This window comes from Taudactylus pleione, unplaced genomic scaffold (genome assembly GCF_031769625.1).
Source record: "Taudactylus pleione unplaced genomic scaffold, aTauple2 ptg000015l, whole genome shotgun sequence".
Taxonomy (NCBI): Eukaryota; Metazoa; Chordata; class Amphibia; order Anura; family Myobatrachidae; genus Taudactylus; species Taudactylus pleione.
This window is the reverse complement of record NW_028284417.1, coordinates 10688798-10696929: the sequence shown is the minus strand read 5'-3', so window position 1 is coordinate 10696929 and position 8132 is coordinate 10688798.

The window sequence follows — 8132 nt, the reverse complement described above, 5'->3', positions numbered from 1 at the left end:
GAGTCCTCTCGGGCTTGCGGCAGCCAAAACCCTACCCCAGGGTTTCGTCGCAAGCCCGATGGTCGTGATAATCGCGACGGTCTCCAGCCCGCTCACACACCCACAGCTTTGCAAGCGGCCTGGAGACAACAAAAAAAAAAACATGCCCACAGACCCTGCAAGCTGCCTGCGGCAGCGAGCGGGTCTGATTCAGGGCCATGGTGTGGGTGGGAGGGGGATTTTAAGGCAACTGGGACCCCCCTGCATTTGCCTATGCAAGTGCTGTGACTGAGGTTGCAGCCTGGGATCTTTATCACAACCATCGCTCCTTTGAACAGGCTGTGGAGGCTGAAGCTGACCTTGCCACTCCGGTGCCACACCCCCGTTTCTGGGAACACAGACCATCCCCGCCACGCACTGCCCCGAAAATGCCTCTGCCTGTCAACCAGAAAATGCCATTTACAGAGGTTTTACTGCGTTTCTCATATGTACTAAGCACTGCAATGCTTCGTCCAGGTGGGGCACGCGTCCTTCTGCGCATATGCAGAAGGATGCCAGATGGACTTCTTACTGGGAGAGCTGTCCTTTGCGATTTCTAGGTACATACCGGCGATATTATCGCCAGTATGTGCCCGATAATGGGCAGTATGCAGTGGCAGCTTCAGAGGTAGGGCTGCAGCGCAGTCCAAAATTCAAATAGGGGAGCCAAACCGACTACACCAAATGCAAAAAATACAGTGCAAAGTGTTCGGAGGGGATTCGCGAAGATAGAGATTTATCAGAAGTATGTGCTGAAATTGGCGTTTTGTTTTTTAAATAAAGAATTACAATCTTCAATGTGTTTACTGTGGTTACTTTACAGGTGGACTGCAGGTGCAAGAGAGTCCTTAATGTCTGGGCATGCTGACACTTGTTGTTCCGCAAGTGCTGACATACCAGGACTAGCTTGCTGGTACTTGTAGTCTGCCTGCGACAGACAATATTATTATCTGTTATTTAACTATTAGCGCTGCAGGGATGTGGGGAACATTTTTTTTTAATCAAGCATGCCTGAGGCGTCCATTCAGTGCAGAGAGGAGGCTAGGGGCACCTGAACAGCTGCTGGAGTGCTGGGATCGCCACCAGCATGATGTAAAATGAGGGCATGTGACCACGCCTCCAAAATGCCACCATCAAAGGGACGAGGCCTAGCTGGATCTAGGTCACGAGGCGGGGCAGCAGTGCAGTCCAAGATTCAAATAGGGGAGTCACACCAACTGCCATTTTCAAACACTGCCAAACATACAGTAGATGGCTGGGACTCACTGGCAGTTGAAGTGGCTTCCCTATTTGAATTTTGGACTGCACTGCAGCCCCACCCCTGGAACCACCACTGGCCATGCCCATGGGCGCCGAGAGGGGGGGAGCGGGTACTGATTACCCGGGCCCGGCCATGCCAGGGGGCCCGGGCCGCTGCACACCAGTACCCTTTTTGCCATTTGTTTTTTTTTTAATAAGAAGGTTTAAAAAAAAAAGCAATCACCTCTACTAAACCTCCGCGGGCGGCAAGCGGCAGTTCGGGTGGCGGGGTAGGGGGAGTGTGTGTGGGGGGGGTGTCTTGTGCACTTTACTGTGTGTCACACTCACTCACCTCTAGCCGCCTCACCGCAGTGGAGCTAATGGTCACGCGAGATGATGATGTCATTATCTCGCGAGGCCCTCTTACTCTTCACTAGGCTGGGAAGTGGGCGGGAACTCACTAGGCTGGGAAGTGGGCGGGAACTCACTAGGCTGGGAAGTGGGTGGGAACTGGGAGGGACAACAGAAAGAAAAGCTGGGTGACTCTGGGGCTGGGCTCGATGTGGTGTGAGGGAGTGTGACTGAGCTGAAGAGCCGAGAAGCACGCTGCTGACTGCTGTGACTGTGAGTGTGACAGTGCTGCAGTTTCTATATTTTCAATGTATAAATATAATAAAAGCATCTATCCTTTAGTGTGTGTGTGTGTATGTATATATATATATATATATATATATATATATATATATAGCACTAATTCACGGTACTCACCATTCTTAGTTTTGGGGTGCAACATGGTATGTGACCACATTGTTTAAATAGAAATCACAGGGGCTCTGCACTCTCCATAATAACTAACAATAATAATAATAAACATAATAAACAGTGGGGTTTTGGTTCATGAATTGATCACTGCATTTAAGCTTGCAGCCCCCGTCACGGGACCCCACTTTACTGCAAGTCCCTACTCTATTGCTCAGAATTATAACATGGACATAGCCATCACATTAGTGTTAAACTCAGGGTATGCTATCAAGGTTTAAAGCTCACAGCAACTTTGCTTTTAAATGTGAGACAGTCACCAAGCACACCTGTTGCAAAGCACCTAGGAAAACAGCTGATACAAGTTAGATAACTAGTTAAAAGAGGTGCATGAGAAAATGTGATCACAAAAATTATTAATTATAAAAATGAATCATAATAAACAAAAAGCACTAATCCACGGTACTCACCATTCCTAGTTTTGGGTTGCAACATGGTATGTGACCACATTGTTTAAATAGAAATCACAGGGGCTCTGCACTCACCATAATAACTAACAATAATAATAATAAACATAATAAACAGTGGGGTTTTGGTTCATGAATTGATCAATGCATTTAAGCTGCAGGGACTTGCAGTAAAGTGGGGTCCCGTGACGGGGGCTGCAAGCTTAAATGCATTGATCAATTCATGAATATATATATATATATAATATACTTATATTTAAGTAGATATAGATATACCTATGTGTGTAACTAATATATATGTGTGTACATATAAATATATATACACATGTGTGTATATATAGAGATTGTACTTACGTGCTATAGAGCATCCTTTGTCCCAAAATCACAGTGGAGCACCCTCTTTCATAAAATAAGGGGTTCTGGCAGATGCACTCTGCAACCAATGACAGCTGAGATGTACAGCAGACAATAGCATCCGATAGTATTCCCGCTAGGCTGTTTTAGTGAGTCACCACGCCCTGCCCAATGTTACAAGGGCAAAACGCGCCCTGCCCTTTTGGTGGCACCGCGCTAAAACAGCCTGCCCTGTGCTTTCCTCACCCGCGAGCCGCAGTGTCCCGCGGGTGGGAAAAGTTTTGGTGACCGATCACCGCCAGGTGAATAGACGCGTGATGGGAGATCTTGGGGGAAGCCCAGCACCTCCGTAAGTGCAGTAACAAATTAGGGGCGTGTCACAAGGGACATGCCCCCTCCTTAGCTGGCCATGTCCCCTATGCGGGAGTGCGTGCACCTTAGGCATGCGCAGAGACTCCTTGCCCACTTCAGCGCCCTGCCTTGCGGTCTAGCGGAAACACTAATACGGCTGTTATGCGCTGCGGCCAATAAGATCTTGCCCTTGCTCCCCCTCCAATAGAAAGAGGAATTGTCATGCGCTGTGAATGGCTCGGGGGGCCCTGTGAACTTGCTGTACCGGGACCCAGGATTTCTCTTGGCAGCCCTGGCCACGCCCTCTTCTCAGGGGCACATTCAACCATCACGTGCAGGTGTCCCACTTTGAGGATCTCAAAAGTTTGGGGTATGCATGTCGTTATTACATAATGTTTCAGTAAATGTACATAGGCATGTATTAAACAATACTAGTGTATATCCAAGAGCTAGAAACACCTCTGCAACGCCTCACACCTAGATATCCAGAATATGCATGCATATCCCATGTCTCTATCCCAGTCTTTACCAGCAGCATGCCAAATTGGGGTAGATCAGATAGTGCACGAGATCCGTCACTGAGGTCACCATCTAAGGGCCGGATTCAATTAGAGACGAAAAGTGCAGTTTGGAGATAAGTTTCCGCAGATTCGAACTTTTCGCCTGTTTTCAAAGTACAGTATCTCCATATTCAATTCCAGGACGATTTTGCCTAAGCGGAAACTCAATGCAATGTAATAGGCGGCATCCCACGCTGCCGCTGGTCCGCAGCACAGTTGTATGCTAAACACGTTATATTAATACCAAAAAATATGTACATGTGAAACCAGGCTTACGGGGACTGTTTGTGTTGGAAAACATGTGACACTGCTCTGTGGCAGTTGAGACACTACAACAGAATACCGCATGCATATGGGGAGTTGGTGAAGATAGAGACACGAGCTAACATATAATAGCACAGACCATATAGCAAACATTGCAGACTAAGGAAAAGCAATGCAATAATAATTATATGATGATTGCTGAACAGAGTTGAGACTAACAGCCGATCACACAATATATGATCTGTAAGAAATTCCATAATTGAAACATACCTGCAGTGTACAGTATCTCTATTTAGGAATGTTGCAGTTTTGTTGCAAGTATAAAAAGCAACAAACACCAGCAGTCTAAGAACGTTGAAATCTAGGATAGATATCACATATATGTTTAGAAACTGATATCCTAGCCATTGGACAAAAGCAACACAATATTGAGAATGCTTATCACATAAATACAACACCTCAGGATCTTTTTATTATCAAAAGTGAAAATAAAAGCTGTTTCTCCTCCATACTCCTTAAAACTTAAAATAAAAATAAAAATATATTGAAATTATATCGAAAGTATCCAATAACACACACTCCCCACTTAACAACTATTGTTTAGGTGTAGTAAAATGTCATATAGGCAGTGTGGTAATATTAACACTGTGAGTACACCTAATAAGCTACACAAAATAAACATGATAATAAAAGTTATATTTTAACATTAACTCAGAGAAATAATTGGATACTAAGATACTGTGACCCTACTAGTGCACCAGATAAAATCTTATCTTTTTCTTCTGTTTTTTCTAAATACAAAATAAGCTTAAGAGAAAAGAGAAACATTAGTGAAGGGACATTACTGAAATGCATGAGTAAACAGGAAAGCCTTGAGGCTGTTTTTGAAGGATTCTAGAGTGGAGGGTTCTCGAACTATGTGGGGAAGCGAGTCCCATATAGTCGAAGCTGCAAAGCCAAAGCTCAACTTCACGATTAATTCAGGGAGATTCTAGTTACTGCTAATAGTCCTTCATCTACAGACCAAAGTAATCGAGTGGGGCAGTAAGGAATCAGAAGCCGTTTCACTTTCCTAGGGCCTTGGTTATGTAGGGCTTTGAAAGTCAGTAAGCCAATCTTGAAATAGATTCTCCATCTTACAGGCAGCCAGTGAAGGGAGTAGTAGAGAATGGGTGTTATGTGGAATGAGGCTGATTGGATTATAGCCTGGCAGTTGCATTTTGTATCAACTGCAAGTGGTGCGATTCTTTTGCTGGGAGACCCAGGTAGAGGGCACTGCAGTAATCTAAGCGTGATGATACAAATGCATGTATGACTTTAGGCAGAGTTTCTGAGGGAATTAAGTGCTATGTTCCCCAGATGAAAGATTGAGTATTTGATTGTGACTGATACCTGATGTTTAAGTGTCAAGCCACAATCCAGGACAACACCAAGATTTTGCACATGTTCAGTGTTTTGTAATTCTGAATTCCCAGTGTAAGTGCAGTTGGTTGGCTAAGGTCAGAGGCATCACCGGGTCTGGTGACACGCGATGCATACTCTGTATCCCCCTCGCACTTTAAAAGGGGGCTTAGTCTAACAAAAAGGAAATCCCTCCGGAGGCATGCCCTGCACTGTCGGCTCCTCTTACGTCACTGGAGCGGAGTGCTGCAGGAGAATATCACACTGCAGCACCCGACTCCTGTCACTTAGAAGGAGTCTGCATTTTGGTGTCACCCCTCCGAGGGTGACACCCAGTGCGGCCCACACCCTCATAGCAATGCCACTGGCAAAGCTGCAGTCTTGTCCTTTGATGGTGAGCTTACTGTATATCATAAGGACCTCTGTTTTATCAGGATTTAGTCCCAGCCATCTGGCACTCATCTACAATATACAGTACCTTGTCTAGCTGCATATATTATATTTGCTGTTATTGGTCACCACTTGCATCCCCAAAATAACACAATCTTATACTTATGGTGAAATTATGAATGAAGTAACCAGTATTATCTCACAATGATACAATATAGCATTTGGCTGTAACATGTAATTACCATATATAATCAGAAGTTGGGATTACCATAACATTTATGATTTCTAAAGTCACTCAGATAATTCACATATAGCAATTCACAGATATACATGTGCAAACATTTGATAATAGTTTGCAATATGATTGCTCATTTCATTTAGACTGCAATTGTTGTTCTGTCCCATTTCAGATCAAAAACCTGTCTGGCAGAGGTTCAGAAAGAATGAACACAAATAGTCTTGGTGTTCTATATAATTCTTAATTTGTATACGCCATAGTTCTGACTGATTTTAAAATGCAACAAATGCAAGTGTGTTAGTATATAATGCCTCCGTTATACAAGACAGGAGATTATTTTAGCATCTCCCCCAAAAGAAAAGAAATATATATACAGGTAAATATCAGCAATACAATATATTATCTTCAATACAGTTAACCACTAAAGTTATGCATAAAAGTGCTTCTCATATATTGAGGATTTAAAAAAATCTGAGGTAATTAATAGATACTTCCTTTAATGGGTATCATACTAGTTTATCAGTGTACATCTTAAGGTAGGGATGGGGAACCTCAGGCCCAGGGGCCGTATAAGGCCCCCGGAATCATTTGGTCTGGCCTTCGAACCTTTTTTCTGCTAGCCTCATCTAGATAGCAGGGTGCCTATAATGGCAGCCTGCAGCCAGAATCTATGCAGCAGTGCCATCTGGAGCATCCTTAGGACATTTCAGACAGTCACACCGCTGCCATTACAGCTCCCAGGAGCATCCTCAAGATGCTCCAAGCATTGCTGTAATCAGTGGCGATTGTGGCCCCTTCCACGTGTGACATCACACGGAGGGGGCGTGGCCTGCCCTGGGCCCGTGAATAATGTTATATATATCAAAATGGCCCTCGGCAGAAAAGAGGTTCCCCACCCCTGTCTTAAGGAGACTTGTTTAGTATCATCAGGATCTTCATATAGTGTGAGTGAAGCCTGTCAAACTACTTGCATATCTGTGAGGCGGCTTCAAGAATTCTCCAGTTCACTGTTGATCTGTATAAAAAAAATGTGGATGCTCCCGGGTTAAGCAATAGTGTAACAGTCCACATGGTATGTAAAGGTCACAGTGAATGCCCTGACGCACATTTTGCTCTAGTATGTGTATCCTGGTGGGATTACACAATAGCTCTGCTCTGGGATAGCTGCCTACCAAGACCTCATCAGCGCTTCACCTGCCTCCACTGATGTTCAGGACTTCTCCTCAGCAAAGCGCAGACACATCTTCTCTTAGGGCAGGTAAGGTGGTTTTCTTTCTCTGTGACATTCTGGGGCTGCTGTCTCTACCATTAAAAGTGTCTCCATACAGCACTCTCCACTTTTACCTCAGGAACCCCCAGCTCTGACTGACCTCTCTCTCCAACTGCCACTTGTTTATCAGTGCACTAAAAGCCCTAACTGGTTCTAGGTAGCCAGCACCCTCTAGGAGACTCTGGGCCACACCACCAATATTCCAGCTATCTAATACATTTCCTTGGCTATAGGGTATAACAAATCTGTGCCCAACCTATTCTCTGCATGATCATTAACCTTTCATCCCTACAGATATACTATACACATTATATATATATTAGCTGTTGCCCGCAGCTTTGCCCACAATTAAATTGCTTCTCCCAACATTTTTTAAGTGTCCTAGTTGTATTGCTTTTCATAGGCATCCTGTCATGGGAGTGGCCCATGTGACCAGCAGCGTGATATAGACTGGTGGTAGCAGCGCCTTCACCCACCATTCACACCATCATCGCTGTGTGCCCTGTGCACAGACTGCAATGTAGCCTATCCTATTCAAGTGAATGCGGGCCCAAAGCACTTCTTCCCCCACCCCGTGCCGGCCACGCACATGGTGCCACACCTCTCTCTTGCATTGATCATGTCAGTAAATTTTGTTTTTGTTATTGCTCAGCTTCACCTTGTTGGGTCAATATAAAAGAAGTTTCAGGTTATTTCTAGGAGTACCCACTGCAAAATGATACAGTTTTCATGAAAATCGGCTTAGCAATTTTTGCACAACGTCTTTAGACTTTCAAAGCAATAGGACAGATTATAGTCTTTTAATATTATTAGCAAAAAAA